The 17,694-nt window shown below is 37.1% G+C and overlaps 1 pseudogene; it reads left to right on the forward strand.

The window, feature by feature from the left end:
* Positions 1 to 686: 686 nt before the first annotated feature.
* Positions 687 to 2,084, forward strand: LOC140522907 (L-lactate dehydrogenase A chain pseudogene; annotated as a pseudogene).
* The last annotated feature ends 15,610 nt before the right edge of the window (positions 2,085 to 17,694 follow it).

Genomic DNA, 17,694 nt, shown 5'->3' on the forward strand with positions numbered 1-17,694 from the left:
CCAAGAATGGTATGCATAAGAATGCCTGAGCATAATGATCAAAGAAGGGGATAAACCTTTAACAAAATAGATTTTTTTAATAAGTCCTAATAAAAAATACTAGAGTCTATTCAAAATTTTGAACTGCAAAAACAAAAGTCAAGAAAAATCTAGAAAACAAAGTCCGTATTAGCAATTGGAAAAAGCAAAATATTGATTAAATGTTACATTTTATCAGGAGAGAGGAAACCATGTCTCTTTAGAATTCTAATGACTTCAAGAATAACAGGGAAAGTGAATAACATAAATAGAATTCATGCTCTATTTTGATGAATCTTAAGAAAGAAGTTGGGCAAGAGGTCAAATACTCTAAGGAAGAGATCAAGAAGAACAAATCATTAACTCCTCACGGTCTATAAGTTGCAGAAGTTGCCAATCTTCATTGATAAAGGGAGTTTATTCACTGGGAGTTCACTTTACTAATAAAAGCCTTGACTTAGAACCCCCTGAGAACCAGACACAATAATACTTTGTAGTTCAGTCTACTTATGATATACTACTTATTATGTTAAGTCCACTCTTACAGAACTTCCTTTAAACAGAAATGCTATGAAGAAAATATAGGGTGCAAGCCTGGGAGCAGCAACCTTACATCTAATTCAGAACTTTTGCAGCCTGACTAGCGATCCCTCCAGATACCCTCCAAAATGGCATCAGCTGTCAAGGATCAGCTTATCTTGAATGTCCTAAAGGAAGACCAGGTTCCCCAGAACAAGATCACGGTTGTTGGGATTGCTGCAGTTTGGCATGGCACGTGCCATTAGTATCTTAACAAAGGAATTGACTGATGAACTTGCCCTAGTGGATGCAATAGAAGACAAACTAAAGGGAGAGATGATGGATCTCCAGCATGGCAGCCTTTTCCTCAAAATGCCAACAGTTGTTTCTGGCAAAGACTACACTGTGACTGAAAACTCAAAACTGGTCACTGTTATGGCTGGGGCACATCAACAGGAAGGAGAAAGTCATCTTAATTTGGTCCAGCCTAATGTGATTATCTTTAAATTTATCATTCCCAATATTGTTGAATATAACCCTAATTGTAACCTGTTTATTGTTTCCAATCCAGTGGATATTTTGACATATGTAACATTGAAGCTAAATGGCTTTCCTAAAAACCATATTATTGGAAGTAGTTGCAGTCTGGATTCTGCCCATTTCCATTACCTAATGGTGGAGAAACTTGGCGTCCATTCTTCAAGTTGTCATGGATGGGTCCTTGGGGAACATGGATACTCCAGTATTCTTGTGTAGAAGGGTATGAATCTTGCTGGTGCGTCTCTAAAGAACCTTCATCCTTCTTTGGGAACTGATGCTGATGCAGAGAATTGGAAAGATGTTCATAAACAGGTCTTTGAAAGTGCTTATGAAGTAATCAAATTGAAGAGCTACACTTCCTACTTTGTTTGTGGCAGATCTGACAGAAAGCGTTATGAAGAATCTTAGGAGAGTGCATCCAATTTCCACCATGATTAAGGGCCTATATGACATTAATGAGAATGTCTTCCTTAGTGTTCCATGTGTCTTGGGGCAGAATGGCATTTCAGATGTAGTGAAGGTCAACCTGAATCTGGAGGAGGAGAGCCATTTAAAGAAGAGCGCAGATACTTTTTGGGGAATCCAGAAGGAGCTGCAATTTTAAAATCTTTGACTATGCTACCAACAAGAGAACATGACAGGGGTTGAGGGGTTATGTATGATCTGCTTTTCAAATAGGCCAAATCCTTCCTCTGATTAGTGACTAAACACCAGAAATGTAAAACCTGTGAACACACTCTAGTTTCTTTCTAAAGTTAGAAATGGAAAATAGAACCCTGATGTAGTTAGCATATGACACTGGATATGACTTGTAGAGTCTCAGTGGTTGGTGTCAGTTAGACTCAGTGCCCCACAGGTACATAAACTACCTGCTTTGTATGTAGTTGCTACAGGTTCCCTTAGGTCCAGAAGACAACACTCCTGGATACAAAACACCATACAGTAGTAATTCTTTATTGATGCATTGTTTATCTTTGTGCTTCCCTCCATTAGGGTACTACAGCATGTCCCCATGTATCACCTTTCCAGAGGACCTGATTTTGTCTGCATCTATCTATCTATCTATCTATCTATCTATCTATCTATCTATCTACCTATCTAATATATATAATATATATGTATATATCAATAGTTGTAAATTTCCACATTATATAAAAAGATCTGTCTATGTACAACAATGTAACCAATTCCTCAAGTGTCATACTAACCCTAAACACTAAATAAACAACAAATAACTGATTAAAAAAAAGAAATATGGAAATATTGGGATTAGCCTGCACACTCATGTGTAATGGTACCTTGATGTCTTCTCTTCCTGTGCTTTCTCTGTTAAAGGAAAATGACAACAATGTCTTATATTTGTGTTATTTCTACTTCTAAAATTAGTGAGCAGATATGGAGAAAATGAGTAATCAGAATAAATGACTATACTGGTGAGTCCCTTTGCCAAAATAGTGCTTATTAATTATCAGTTTGTCATAATAACTACAACCATATCTCCACCTGTGGGACACTGCCACATTGAAGAATATCTTGATGATAAATGGGATCTACTTCTTCATCTCCCTCATTTCCCACTTATTTATGTATATATGCATACCATTGTTAAAATGCAATGAATATAACATTCTTACTTACCCAGCATCATACCCAAAAGAAAGGGAGCTGTTGCATAAAAAGATTTTGAGAAAGTTGTTGGATTGTATAGGGTTGGTATCACTGTCACATGGATAGGGCCATAAGTGGCCTCAGGCTGGAGTCATTGATTGTTTGTCAATAGCAGGAAACTCATTGAGTTTTTTGCATGTCTGGCTAATTAAAAATTAAGGATGGATCCTGGTTGCTTTCACTCATCTGGACAACTTTGTATTAGTTCTGTCATTCATTTTTTTTTTCTAGCTTACCTCATCAGAAAGATACAGATACATTTGAGGACAAATAGAGTAGGCCATGGTGAGAAGAGAAAAGAGAGAAACTAGTGTTGATGCATTGTAATAAGTTTTCAAATTCCAACTATGTTCTCCTATTGTTCTGACAGGACTAATGTTTTGCCTTATTCATAGAAAACATTCAATAGTGTTTCCTGAAAAATAAATGAACATTTATTTGCAAAGATATTCTCATTTTTTCATGTATTAAAAAAGTCTATTAATTCTGACTCTAATTGTAGTAGATAGGAAAGTGCACTGCCTTTAACTGAACTAGATAACTTCTAATATATGTCTCATTTATTCTATACACATGCTGTACCTGTTCAAATACTGGAAGACCTGCCATGACAGAACTAATATTTATTAACATTCCCTTGATATATCTTTTTTCTCCTTATCCCCCATATAGGGAGGGAGTCTGGAACCCACCTCCTTTCCTAAACCTTAGAGATTACCATTCCTGAAAAAAAAGCAAAACTATCCAGGGACCTGATTGATCTTACCTTGTCTTGAATAGCTTCCTGGAGCCCTAAAGGCAAAAAAAAAGTCCTAGTCATTTGCAGTTATGGTTTCTTAGATTTGGTGAATTTCTAAAGACTATGGAATTACCATGTCCTTCATCACATCCTGCCCTGACCTCCAGATGTGTTCCCATGTGGAAATGAATGGACTGCATCGAGAGAAGCTAAATACTAATGTATTCTTGTTGTATATCTTTGCTGTTCTGTCAAAGTAAACTTCCTTTTGTTCAATCACTTACGAGTGCCTAATTTCATCAAAACATTGAATCTTGAGCTAAGAGAGTTCTGAAATTAAAGCATCCTCCAATATTTGTCCATAGAGAAAACAGTCTCCATTTACTTTTTTTGTATCTCCAAATGGAAGAATTAGGAAAATTGATAGAAGTTAAAGGAAAGTATAGATTTTGACTCATCAAAAGAAAAAAATAATACCAATAAAACATTCCAAAGCAATAGTGAGAAGCCTGACAATTTAGTGATCTGGAAATTATTGACACAATCTGGATGATAATTTGTCTGAAGTTTCAGAGGACTGATTCCTGAATTGTATCGCAGGTTGAAAAGATGACCTTGACAATCCCTTCTACCTTTAGGACAATTGATTCCAAAAAGGTATTATTCCCACTGAATCATGGCTTTCCATATTTCTTAGTCAAGGACACTTTTCTATGACAATAGTAATTATGATAACGGTGATAATAATAGTAATAAAAATCTAACTTCTCTGCAGTGCTTTGTCATTCATAAAAGCACTTTCACATATCTTGTTTATTGTTGATAACAAAGCCAAGTCAACAAGGAAAAGAGTTATTGACCAAATACATCATTCCATTTTTTAATAGGGAAACTGACACTCAAAACTCTCCCTCCTGAGACAGTTGTTAAAATCAGGAATCATGTGGGAGTATAGAAGATATGAATAGTCAGTCATTTCAAGTAACAGTAACAGTAAGTACAGGGAGGGGAGGCTGAATGGGAAAATGGAGAGTCAAAGGGAGGGAGAGAGAGACCTTTTTGTTACATAGCATATAATCAGCCTGGGGAATTTATAGCATCAAATATTTTGGCTGTATGTTTGTGGGGGGAAAAGCCTGACTACTTTTATGACAAGCTGTATATGTGGTTCTACTTGCTGAGATATGGATAATCAAATCTCACGCTTCAGAAAATAAGCTCAGCACTGCAGGGGTCAGGAAGGTATTTATCCCTGCATTCCTCTATAGCATTTGACAATTTTCCAGATGCATTATGGGTTCCATTTAGTGCTTCTTTACTCTTCTTTGAAGCATCAGCATCAGTTTGGTTAATGGGTGTGATGGGCCACAGCTCTGATAGAGAAGGGCAAATGATATTTCCCTTTTTCTGAAGAGGTTAAGCAAGATTCTGAATGTTTATATTTCTTGCTTCTTGAAGCTTCCTTATTTGCTTGAAATTTGTGAGAACAAAAGAAATACATTCTGCAGACTTAGAATGGATTATCTACATTTTCAATGAAGGTTTTCTTTTTTTTTTTTTAAAGGCACTTCTTTATTTTGCTGGTCAGGTTTCTCTTCATATCAACTCATTTTTATGTTGGCTGAGAGAAATGAAAAAAGTACCATAAAGGATAAATCTTTAATCATGTCTAGGTCTATTTAGAAGAAAACTTGTGGTCCCTTCTAACAGCAAGTTGAAAATAGCTCAGAAGTGCACCTGTACCATGCCCACACTCAGTAATGACCTGTAAGGGATAAATGTGCCAAAAGGGAAATCCATGCATCCTTTTTGATTTACTGCCTCATTTTTAATGACACAGGACAAAGAAATAGCAACAGAAGGCCATTGTAAATCCTTCTATTTTTCAGCCTTAGCTTTCAGAGGGTGAGAATAATCGGATAATTTAAAGCTGCTTGAGTTCCAATGAGAATGGCAGCAAGGTTAGTGTTTTCACAGACCCAGGGACCCTTGCTGAAGATCCTATCCTTAACATACTGTCTTCACGAAGGAAAATGTGAACAGAAGCACTCCTTGAACAGGACAAATAAAAGAGGAGGAAAGGGGTGAGACATCTATTTTAGAATACTGCTGTCAAATCTTTCTTGGGTGGGATGCGCAAATTTCTTGGACTGGGATGGTACATATATGGCACAAGTTTATGCTAATTACCAGCATCTAGTTGAGATAAAGGATAAATAGGATGATTATAGCTTAAAGCCTATATTCTCAGGACCTTCTGCTGGAATAGAGGAAGGAACCTTGGCAGGAGGAATCTTTTGTCATGGGCTTTTTCAGGTGCATTTTCAAAGTCTGAGTCACAAAAGTTGTAGTATTGAGATAGAAAGAATGGATACCAAACCTAAAGAGTATGTTTCTGCTTCTCTTCCAGCTTAAGGCCATCATCACATAAGAAAATGCAAATGAATGGCTTTCTATTCTGATTTAGAGATAATGAACAATTACCATCCATGACGGGAGAAATAATTCAATAAAGAAGTCACAAATAAAAATATTTCAGGAAAGAAAAAGTTAATCAAAACCTTTGCTGAAAACACAAGTAGAAAAAGTTCACAGATGGGAAAAAAGAAAAAAAAATTAGAGAGTATGTATTACTGGATTTAAATTACAGGTGTGAGTTCTCTCCATAAAGGGTGGAGCCCAATCTTCTATGTAAGTAGCTATCGATGTTGGTTAGAATAACGTGGAATCTCATAATTCATTAAGCACAAAGAAACCTATTATCAGTTCCTGGAAAAAAAGAAACACATAGTGGTGGTGACTCCATTGAAGGGACAGGGCTAAAGAAAACATGGTATCCTTCTTGGAGTACCTATGAAATATGGTGAAAAGCCTCCCCAAACCCGAATGTTTATAAAAGACTTCGTATAAATTGTCTGGATAGGTAGGTGATGCAGTGCAAAGGGGCGTGGAGTCAGGAAGACATATCTTCCTGAATTGAAATCTAGCCTCAGACGTCCGACCACAGGCAAGAAATTTACCCTTGTTTGCTCAGTTTTGTTATCTGTAAAATGCACTGGAGAAGGAAATGGCAAACCACTCCAGTATCTTTTCCAAGAAAACCACAAATGGGGTCACAAAAGAGTCAGACCTGACTAAAAAGAACTGAACAATATCAAATGTTACTGAATTGAAATTACAAAAAAAAAAAAAATAATAACCATGGGAGAGTTTGTATTTACTGAGGCAAAATGTTTCTACTTGCATTGGGATGTTGTGCTGGGTCAAATCTAGACACCAAAGTTGGAAAGAAAATAGAACAGCTTTATTATAAGGCTCAAGAATTAGCACTCACCCAGAGTATATACACATAGGTAGTCTATAGGAGACTACAATTACCTGACTGTGGATGTTTATAGATGGGGTAAAGAAGCAAGGAACTTTCCAGGTGTTTTCAAGATGTCTCATGGTTATCAGAAAGGCATACAATTAAAACATTCCATGCTGTGGGGAGAAGTTGAGACACCTTTTAGTGAGAACTTCAGCTATTGTAACATTTACGAGTCTATAAAAGGGAACAGATCCCTGATGTAGATAAGGACTAGGTACAAAATGGAGGAACTTTATAACATGATGTCACTTTGGTTTCCTTGCTACACACAGTTGGAATTGTAAATGTAAATTCTGTATGCCTTGTTTTATTTAGATAACTTTTATGCCTTATTTCATTTACTTCTTTTGTTTATGAAAAAAACTTGTAACCCAAAATTTGTTTCATATTATTCACTGGTAGAAAAAGAGGGGATGATTTGCTGCCATTTTGTGTCTAAGGAATTTTCAAAAGAAAGACTATTGGCAGCATTGTAGGCATTCCGAGCTCTACAATTGTGTGGTTAGGAACATAAATAAAAAAGCTTGCCCCACTTTTGAAAAAGTAGGTTTACAAGGATCAGTTATTAATGTTCTTTTCTGCATTCTTCAAGCTCATTTAGGATAGTCTCTAGCGAGGCAAAATTTAAGAAGCTGAAGCATTGGTGATATAAGTGATGCTTTCATTTCCTCTTTGATGTTAAGCCATGTCTTTTAAAGAAAAATTAAGAAATAGGAAATGAATGGGTATCTCTATAAGTGGCATCAATGAACATGTTTTGGCTTTCTCATCCATGTGACAATTGCATTACTTAGATAAAACAACAAAGGGAATTTTACATCTAGATTTTATTCTATCCAACAAGTGGAAATGGAAGTGATCAAAAAAAAAGGAGATAAAATGACCATTTAATCTATAAATTCATATAGGAAAGATAGGCAAAACTAAGAATGGTCAGCTGTGTGCCCTGAATGTAAAAAGAAAATTTCAAAAATATCAGAAGTGATATTGACATAATTTTGTGGCAAAGAACTCAAAGAGGGAAGATAGACTTAAGATGATACAATAGTCACTTTGTGCAAATCTTCTCAAGCATTCCCCCTACCCCTACAAAAGGAATTTTGATCAGGTTATAAAGTAATTATAACTACACACTTAAGAGAAAAAAATAGAGATGTTAAAAAAAAAATAAATTAACACCTGAAAACTTTAACACTCAGCACCCTTCCTTCATCAGCCTCCACAAGCCCCTGATAGGGAGCAAAAACAAAACTGCAAACGTGAACTTAGCTGCTAGTTATAGAGCAGGGATCTCTACTATTACAGTGACTCTACATAGGCCCTCCTCTGTCCCAACCATCATTAGCCAGTCACATTCCAAGAAGTGGCAGGCTCTAAAATTGTCCAGTTGTTTGAAAGAAGGGAGAGGATAATGGAAAGGACCCGAATGAGTACCAATGTATATAGCTACTTTGGGCATGAAGGAAAGGGAACTGAAAACCAGCTGGGGTTGATACAGTGCATCCATATGTTACTCTGGAAACCTTATATCCTCCAGTCTAAGAAGCTTGAGGCAGCCTTATATTCTAGCTGTGGGAACCTGTTCTTCAGTTGAGGAGGAGTCAAAAGCAAGTGATAGGGGATATGCCTCCCCCCACCCAAAAGAAGGTTAAAATGCCAAAGATCTCAAGAGGGGGAAAAAGGCTAAATAAAAGCAGAGGGCAAAAATAAATAAGCACCACCATCAAGACAATCAGAAGTAATGAAATAAATTACTCATGTTTAGAGGTCATTCTTAATGAATTAATGAAAATGTATTTACATAAGTACTTAATAAGTGCCAAACACTGTGCTGAGTAGTGGTGATATAAATAGCAAAAAAAAAAATCCATGCTTTCACCCACTAATTAGAGGAGATAACTCCTAAAAATAAAGTCCAGCTTCAGGCTTAGGAGTCCTTATTAGGCATAAATAGGCCTTGAATTTCAAGGCCAAGAGGATGCTGGATTGCATTAGTAGGTTGTATGATCATGCTAGGGGATGGCATGACCAAGCAGGATGGCAGGGGGGAAGGAAGAGAGGGAGAGAGAGAGAGAGAGAGAGAGAGAGAGAGAGAGAGAGAGAGAGAGAGAGAGAGAGAGAGAGAGAGAGAGAGAGAGATGATATAAAAGAAAGGATGAAATTATGTTATCTGAAATTATGTAACAAAGTACTTTGAGTTAAAACTTTTTTTACATGTACAAGTGAAAAATGTCTTTGATGTGAAGGAGTTACAGAGTATAATGTTGCAGGAGTGAAAAGAAATGAAGAGAAGGGAGATGAAAGAACAGGACATGCCTAATAAATTCATACGTCAACAATGAACATGCTGGTTATTCCCATCAATAAGGAGTGATGTTGGAGATCAACAAGAATAGAAGAAGTAGAAAAGAGGGAAGGATGAGTGAGAAAATAGAATGGGGGATCTCATCAGAGCTGGAGAATGTTGTTAAAATTGTTATTTGTCTTTAGTTCTAGAGGAGGACCATGCTTCCATCAGGAAGGTGATGCCATGACTTGCAAAATTCGATCAGAGGCACTTGATTATACTAAAACAAAACCAGCAAAAGTTCCTAATTTGATTGTCATCACAATCCAGTGACAATATATGTCAGCACAACTGGATGGCCCTGGATACAGTGGGAGACCTTGGCCTTTTCAAGCTAAAGTCTTTCCCAGATCTCAGTTCAACTGAGTGATTAAGGGTAGGTAAGAAATGAAATAAAGAATGACCTCCTTTGCTTAGTCAAAAAAATCAATTTGGAAGGGGAAGACCTTCATGGTTTCTTGCCAAAACGGAAACAAGTGCTATTTACATTTACTCGGAGCCAATCAGGGCTCAAACAATGACCACTAAGTCAGGATTGGCCAATCAATGAGAATCAGAGTGAATTAGGTTTAAGGCATGGTTCTTAAGAAAGAAATCTAGCCCCATAAACCCCAAGATATCTTACAAGATTTCAGTGGTCAAAATTTATATTCCTTTGGACAGAGCACCTGCAGGTAAGGGTATGATACCCTATGTGGACAGAGAGAGAGGAAAGAGGAAAGGGAAGGGGAGGAGAGAAGAGGGGTAAGAGGAAGGAAGAAGGAAGGGAAGGACTGAGTTGCCCAACTAAAATTGACTAGTTGGGTGCCCAGTAGGGCAGCCCATACTACTTACAGGTTGCTCTTTGTCCTCCATTCTCAAAGAGGGTCATGGCATCAAGAAGATGATGTCATGACTTGAAAGAGAGTTGGATTTATATGAGGGAGACTTATCCAAAGTAACCAGCCTCACTATCTCCTCCAGAGCCATCTGGGCTCAATGGCAAGATATAAATCAGGATAACTGCATATGGCTCCAGCTGGAGTGTATAAGAAGGGGTAGGGAAGGTGAGATGTCCTATGGAAGAGAACTGCCATAGGGAGGGGATTTGTGCTACTGGTTGTAGAATACAGGGACTTAGAATACAGGCTAGGTGAAATATGTGCATGCATCCTGAGTTGTAAAGGCTCTCAGGGTAATGATGTGGCCATACCATATAGACATGGAGGGAACTGTTTGGATAGTGCAGAACCAAAGTGAAATGTAAAATGCCTCCACAAAGAAGTGTGTGTGTATATGTGTGTATGTATGTGAGAGCAAGAGAGAGAGAGAGAGAGAGAGAGAGAGAGAATCAAAAGACCAAGAGACCGAGAGACAAAGACAGAGATAGAGATAGAGAGGGAAAGAGAGATGGGGGGGAGGGGAGACAAAGGGAGGGGGAGACACAAAAAGAGAGACAGAGACAGAGTATCACAGTGGATGTATTAACAAAGACATAAAATAGCACAAAGTAATTTATTAAAATGGTTACACTTCCCAGGAGGCTGAGACTGTAATTTAAAAAAATAACTATTTGTACTTTAAGCATGTTTCTGTTCCTTTCTTCTGAGGAGATCCTAAGAAAAACCTTCACTGTAAGTATTTCCCCCACAGGGTTCCACAGTATGGAAGTAAAGAGCCAAAGAGCATGCATGAAAGAAGGCTTGCTCTTATCTTAAGTGGTCAGGTTCTCTCAGAAATGAACCCAGCCTCACGCTTCTGGGTTCTAGAAAATAGACAGGACACAGTAGAAAGGAAGAAGGTGGCAGCCCTTAGCTTCCTAGACCAACAATGGTTGATGGGAAGATGGGAAGATTCAAAACAGACCTATCTTCTCTCTTCCTCCTATCTCTTCCCCATCATGATAGGATCATAATTCATGCAGAACTCAGGAAATAAAAGCTGGAATTTTGTATCTAAACTCTGAGAAGTTAAGGAGAAGAATATTCTTTAGCAAAGGAGATGATATTTGAGTTAGATTCTTTAGCATGTGACCCAATTAGATTGGAAATAGTAGGAAGATTATAAGGCAGATGGAGGCCACACTTCTCTCACATTTTGCCATATGGTTAGTGGCCGGTGTAGGCTCCCTATATCTGCCATCTCTTCTTCCTAGGTGTCTGGCCAATAGTCCACATGTCTGCTCTCTTTTCATCTTTTTGGAAAGCCTCAAAATAGGCTCTTGCATCCTTCTGTTCTTCTCCAACCCCCTCTTCCCCCTGCAAGCAGCATGGGATGCAGTCTCCTTATCCTTTCTCTTTCTTAATGACATCTCCCAAAGTCAAGCAAGTCTCACATTCTCAGAAATAGATTACTGAACTCTCTCTTCTTCCCGTCCCCTCTTCTCCTCTCTTCTCCACTCCTCTCCTTCCTCTACCTTTCCTCTGTCTTTCCCTCCCTCCCTTTCATCTCCCTCCATTTCCATCTCTCCCTGCCCTCCCACCACTTATTTGAGGATTTTATTTTGTGACTCGGAGTCTTAGGTTACATAACTATTTATGCCAATTCAGTACAATGAGGCCAAAGATGGAAACCAATTTCTAATCTAAATCCATTTTCTTTTCAGGAATATATGCATCTTTAGAATTAAAGTTTAACATCATATTTGATCACAGAAGGTATATATTTACATATTTATACTGCACTATAAATTCCTTGAAAATCCCTGTGGTTATTAGATTGTTAAATTGAAGGTAATTTTTTAAGGAGATGTATTTGTATGTAATCATTCCATTTACATTTTTGCTGGTCAGCTAGAAAAGGTCCCAAACAAAGTCTAGAAGGGTAGGAAGTGGAGAAGCCATTTCCCAGAAAAGTTGAGAACAGAGTAAGTAGAGAAACCAAAACACATTAGTATAAGGTAGCTACAGACAAGTCAAATCTCAATATCTCAATTTTGCCTCAAGTAGCAATTTGGAAGTTTTTGCAACTTTGGGGGGACATTTTTTTTGCCTCAGGTAATTTGAGGCATTAATATGACAGACAGATTTGGGCAAAGATTTTAGTCCATCTAACATCTCATGTCTTACATCTAGAATGGGGTTTGTTGATAAATCTCTTGGTGGCTATTTTTAAATTGATTCTTTTTTTTGTTCTTTTTTAAGCAGATCATTACAAAAATCTCATCCATCTTTGGAAGAGAGAATGCCCTACAGTTATAAAATCTTTCATGGAGTAGCAACTTAGCATTTTATTTAAACAGGTAATAGTTTATCCATTTGTTTTTTCTTACCATCCTCTGGCCTGTAGTGAATATTCCAGCTCCACCTGACTGCTACTGTAACTCATATTTTACTTCTCTTTGAAATGGATTTTATAGAGCTAGCATTAGTAAGAAAAAAAATTCCACTACAGTAATTTCCGAAGGTTTAGTTTCCTGAGATAGGCACAATGTGTTTGTCCAGTGCTGGGAGAAAGGGAGAGAGCAGTCAATTTGAACCTTTTTGAAGCATCTTTAGTCACACACTCCTGTCGTATTTTTTCTCCTCTTTTTTTTCTTCTTATAACCAAAACTCCATAGTTTGTGTTTTAGAGAACAGCAATGACAGGCAGATTTTTGCAAATGCAGTGCTAGAAACTGCTAAGATTCTTAATGGATAAAAACTAATGCATTCATTTTATATTACCTAAGGAAGATTTGACTTCCCTGACCAAGTATGAAGGACTGACTAAAGGATTTGGTTGGATTGACTTACATTCCAAATTGAATTAAATTATGTGTAGATCTAGTTGTGAAACACAGACCAAGACATTTGAATAGCTAAAAGGCATTAGTATTAAGTCAAGACATGAAGAACCCTGAATTGAAGGCAGGGAGAGCAAAAGACAATGCTCAAGGTAAAGAGTACATTAGAAAATTGCATTGGGGGAGGGGAAGTGACTTACTTGTTGAAGTCAGCTATGGTTTTTATTGTTATTTTAAATCTATTAAAGCAGAACTAAAATGATGTTAAGACTAGGAAAATATTTGCAAAGTTAATGTGAACAAGGAGAAGTGGAAGAGGTCAGTTCAAAAATGTTGACCAGATCAGAGCAAGAGCTGAAAGTAGACATTTGTGCATAAAAAAAGAGTTGTGCCCATCCTTGCCCAGAATGATCTGCTTATCCTGAGAATTAGCACTAAGTGGAAAGCAAGATTAATATAGGTTCAGTTTTAGGGAAGAAAAGGCAGGATCAGAGGAAAGGACAGTTTGCTAATGAACACTCTGCCAGTCATCATAACCTTGCATGCAATGGAAACTCATCTCCAAGCTTCCTTCAGTTACTAGCTTTCACTCCTCTCCCTTTCCACTGTATCCTTTGGGAAACTTCCTCTGTTTTGTACCTGGGCAAGACTACGGGATTTAAAGGCAGAGGACTGAGTTTGAATCCTGGCTTTGCTACTTACTACCTTCAGGCTCTTGGAGAAATTCAACTCTGGACCTCATTTTACTATTAATCTATAAAGTGAGGGAAAAGAACTAGATAACCTAAGTTTCTTCCATGTTTAAAGCCATCAGCCTACGATCCTAGATTTTTCACTTTCAAACGCATTTCATCTTGTGGCATTCACTGCAATGTACTTTCTCTTGGACCCAATATCTCTTAGCAAACTAAGTCCGGCTATTATCTCACCCCTCCTCAAAAAAAGAAACAGAAGCAGTAATTAGCAGATGTTATCCCTTTGCTACTTTCAGACCTTCTCTTTGCTATTATCACTCAGGAACCACCATATCTTTAAAAATCTACTCCAGTATCTCTTCCAAACTTTTGCTATTGCCATCCATGAACTTCGTGTCATTCCAATGAATTGCATATCTGGTTCACCGTTCTTACTTCTACCCCAAGGGAATGTTTCACACCAAAACATTGATGTTCCCTTTGGACATACTCTTTTCTCCCATTTCTTCACCCTCCGCAACTCACATGACTTCATATCACCAATAAACCTCAACCATACTGAACAGATCATGTCAGGCCCCTGCTCTCATTTCAACTGCATTTGTCCACAGTGTGTCAAATTTCATTATAACATTAAAAAAAACTGAAAATAAATCTGAATTATGTTAAAATAATTTTTGAAGTGGGGCAGAGTAAAATTACTATTCTACTCTCTGTTCCTAACCACACATACAGGCCTTGGTCAGCAACGTGATGTCTCTGCTTTTTGGTATGCTACACAGATTTGCTATAGCTTTCCGTCCAAGGAACAAGTATCTTTTAATTCAATGACTGCAGTCACTATCTGTAGTGATCTCTGAGACCAAGAATATAAAATCTGAGTTTCCATTTCTTCTCCCTCTATTTGTCATGAAGTAATGGGACCAAATGCCATTATCTCAGGATTTTTTTTTTAATGTTAAGCTTCAAGTTCACTTTTACACTCTCCTCTTTCAGTCTCATCAAGGGGCTTCTTAATTCTTTTTCACTTTCTGCCATCAGAGTGGATCATCTACATAATTGAGATTGTTGATATTTCTCCTGTCACCTTAATTCTGACTTTTAATTTATCCAGCCTGGCATTTCTCATGATGTACTCTGCATATAAGATAAATAGGTGACAATGTACAGCCTTGTTGTACTCCTTTTCCAATCTTGAACCAATCAGTTATTTGATATTCAGTTCTAACAGTTACTTCTTGACCTACATACAGGTTCCTCAAGAGACAAGTAAGATGTTTTGGTACTTTTTGAGGACTTGGGATTTGTTTGTTTGGGATCACAGTTTGTTGGGATCTACACAAAGACTTTAGTGTAGTAAATAAAGCAAAAAATAGATGTTTTTTTTTCCTGAAACTTCTTTGCTTTCTTGACAATCCAGCAAATGTTTACAATTTTGTCTCTAGTTCCTCTGCCTCTTTGAAGACCAACCTGCATTTCTGCTAATTCACATATTTTTGATGTCTGGCTTGAATTATCTTAAGCATAAGTTTGTTGACATTTGAAATGAGTGCAATTACTCAGTACTTTGAGCATTACTTGGCATTACCCTTCTTTAGGATTGGGACATACCTTGACTTTTTTCCAATCCAGTGGCCACTGTTGAGTTTTATAAATTTTCCAGTTCATAGATTGCAACATTTTAACAGCATTGTCTTTTAGGATTTTAAATAGTTCAACTTGAATTCCATTACTTCCTCTAGACTTATTGTTAGCAATGCTTCCCAAGGCCCACTTGACTTCATTCTCCGGGAGGTATGGGTCAGTAACCACATCATCATGGTTATCAATAATGTCATGATCTTTGTTTTATAGTTCTTCTGTATATTCTTGCCAATTCTGCTTGATGTCTTCTACTTCTGCTAAGACCCTACCATTTTTGTCTTTTGTCATGCCCATTTTGGTGTGAAACTTTCCCTTGATAGCTCTCATTTTCCTGAAGGGATTTCTTGTCTTTCCCATTCTATTGCTTTTTTCTATTTCTTTGCATTGTTCACTTAAGAAAACCTTCTTATATTGCCTTGCTATTCTCTGGAATTCTTCATTTCAATTGAGTATAGCTTTTCCTTTCTCCTTTACCTTTACTTTCCTTATTTCCTCAGCTATTTGTAAAGTCTTATTAGAAGGTCATTTTGTTCCCTTGGTCTTCTTTTCCTTTAGGATGTATTTTGTAGCTGGTTCTAACACCAGAGACAATTTGTCCTTAAATAAGTTCATTACCTCAACTACATATTCATAAAGGATGTTATTTTGGTCATATGTATATGGTCCGATGGTTTTCTCTACTTTCTTCAATTTAAGTCTAAATTTTGTAGTATGTTCAGTATCTGAGTCACAGTCAGCTCCAGGTCTTGTTCTAACTCACTTCACAGAACTTTTCCACCTTTGACTACAAAGTATATATAATCAATCTAATTTTGGTAATGACCATGTAGTAATGTCCATGTGTAGAGTCATCTTTTGGGTTTTTGGAAAAGAATGTTTGCTGTGACTGGCAAATTATATCTTGACACAACTCTATTAGTGTCTGCCCTGGTTCCTTTTCTACTTCAGGGCCAAATTTGCCTGTTATCCCAATTAACATTCTAGTCCCCCATAATGAATGTGATACCTTTTTTGATGTTTTTTCTAGAAGGTATTGTAGGTTTTCTGGACAACTTTGGCCTCTTTACCACCAGTGGTAGGGGCATAGACTTGGATTGCTCTTATATTGAATGGTTTGCTTTGGAATCAAGCAGATACAATTGTCCCATTTTTCAGGTAGCACCCCACTACTGTTTTTCCCACCCTTTTATTGATTATAAGGGCTATTTGATAGCTTTTAAAGTATTCATGACCAGAGAATTCTGGTCACTTGAATTTAATTTACCCATTTCAATCTGTTTAAGATCACTGACACTCAAGATGTTGATATTTAATTCTTCCATTTCGTGTTTAACCATGTCTAGCTAACCTTGGATCTTTCATAGATTCCAGGTTCCTATATGGTATTGATCTTTACAGCATCTGACTTTCCTTTCATTACCAAACACATCCACAGCTGAGTTTCCTTTTGGTTTTGGCCCAGTTGCTTTAATCTTTCTGGAACTATTTGTTGTCATCCTCTGGTCTTCTCCAGTTATGTGTTAGACACTTTCTAACCTGAGTGGTTCTTGGTGTATTAACCATTACTAATGTTGGGTGTCCCTATCACAAATGAAAGATTCAGTTCTGTCAATCATGAGGGTTCATTGTGTCGTCTTAAGGAACTTATCCATGATACAGAGGTCAAAAAGTAAACTAAAAGAAGCTAACATGGATAGGAAGACAAAGACCATTTAACCAGTAAGAAGAGATTTAGAATATGTCATAGAAAAAGGAAATTGTCCAGAAGCCTGAATCCATCCAGATTGTATTTCTTTAAAATATAGGCAGATTGAAAGACTACATACGCTGCTAAGAACAAAAAAAAACAGTCTCTGCAATTGAAAATTTTCCCCATGGAGTGAAATGTATTTTAAAAATTTTCAAATTTCATTTCAAGGATATGTGGAAAACATAGCTAAAATCACAATTCTGTAACAACACATAGATATATTTTTCTGAGAAACATGATAGCACCCTCCAGTAAAGAGTAAATTGGTATTAGATATTTTTTTTTCATTTTAGGTTAAAAAAATTTTATCTGGAATTAAATTTCAAATTAAAACTGAATGGAAATTGAAGTTGACACTTCTAATTGCATACTCTAGTTATTGTTTGGAAACTCATCTGTTTCATGATACAGGATAAGGTATTAGAAAGTGTGTTGTTGGTGACCATCCTTCATTTTTTAAGAGGATCAGTGACACCACAGGGTAATATCTTGACTTGCATGTGAATTGAATATAAGTGAGACAGAATTAGGCAGTCATTAGCCTTACTCTCTCTTCCAGAATCATTGAAGGCAAGGCAAAAGTCAGGACAGCTGGTGATGGCACAGGATGCAGTAGATGAGCTTGGCATCTTCTAGGTCTGACCATGCCCTAAGCACTCCACAACACCTGCTTCAGCTGCTTCATGGCCATTGAAAAAAAT

This window comes from Notamacropus eugenii, chromosome 2 (assembly GCF_028372415.1).
Source record: "Notamacropus eugenii isolate mMacEug1 chromosome 2, mMacEug1.pri_v2, whole genome shotgun sequence".
Taxonomy (NCBI): domain Eukaryota; kingdom Metazoa; phylum Chordata; class Mammalia; order Diprotodontia; family Macropodidae; genus Notamacropus; species Notamacropus eugenii.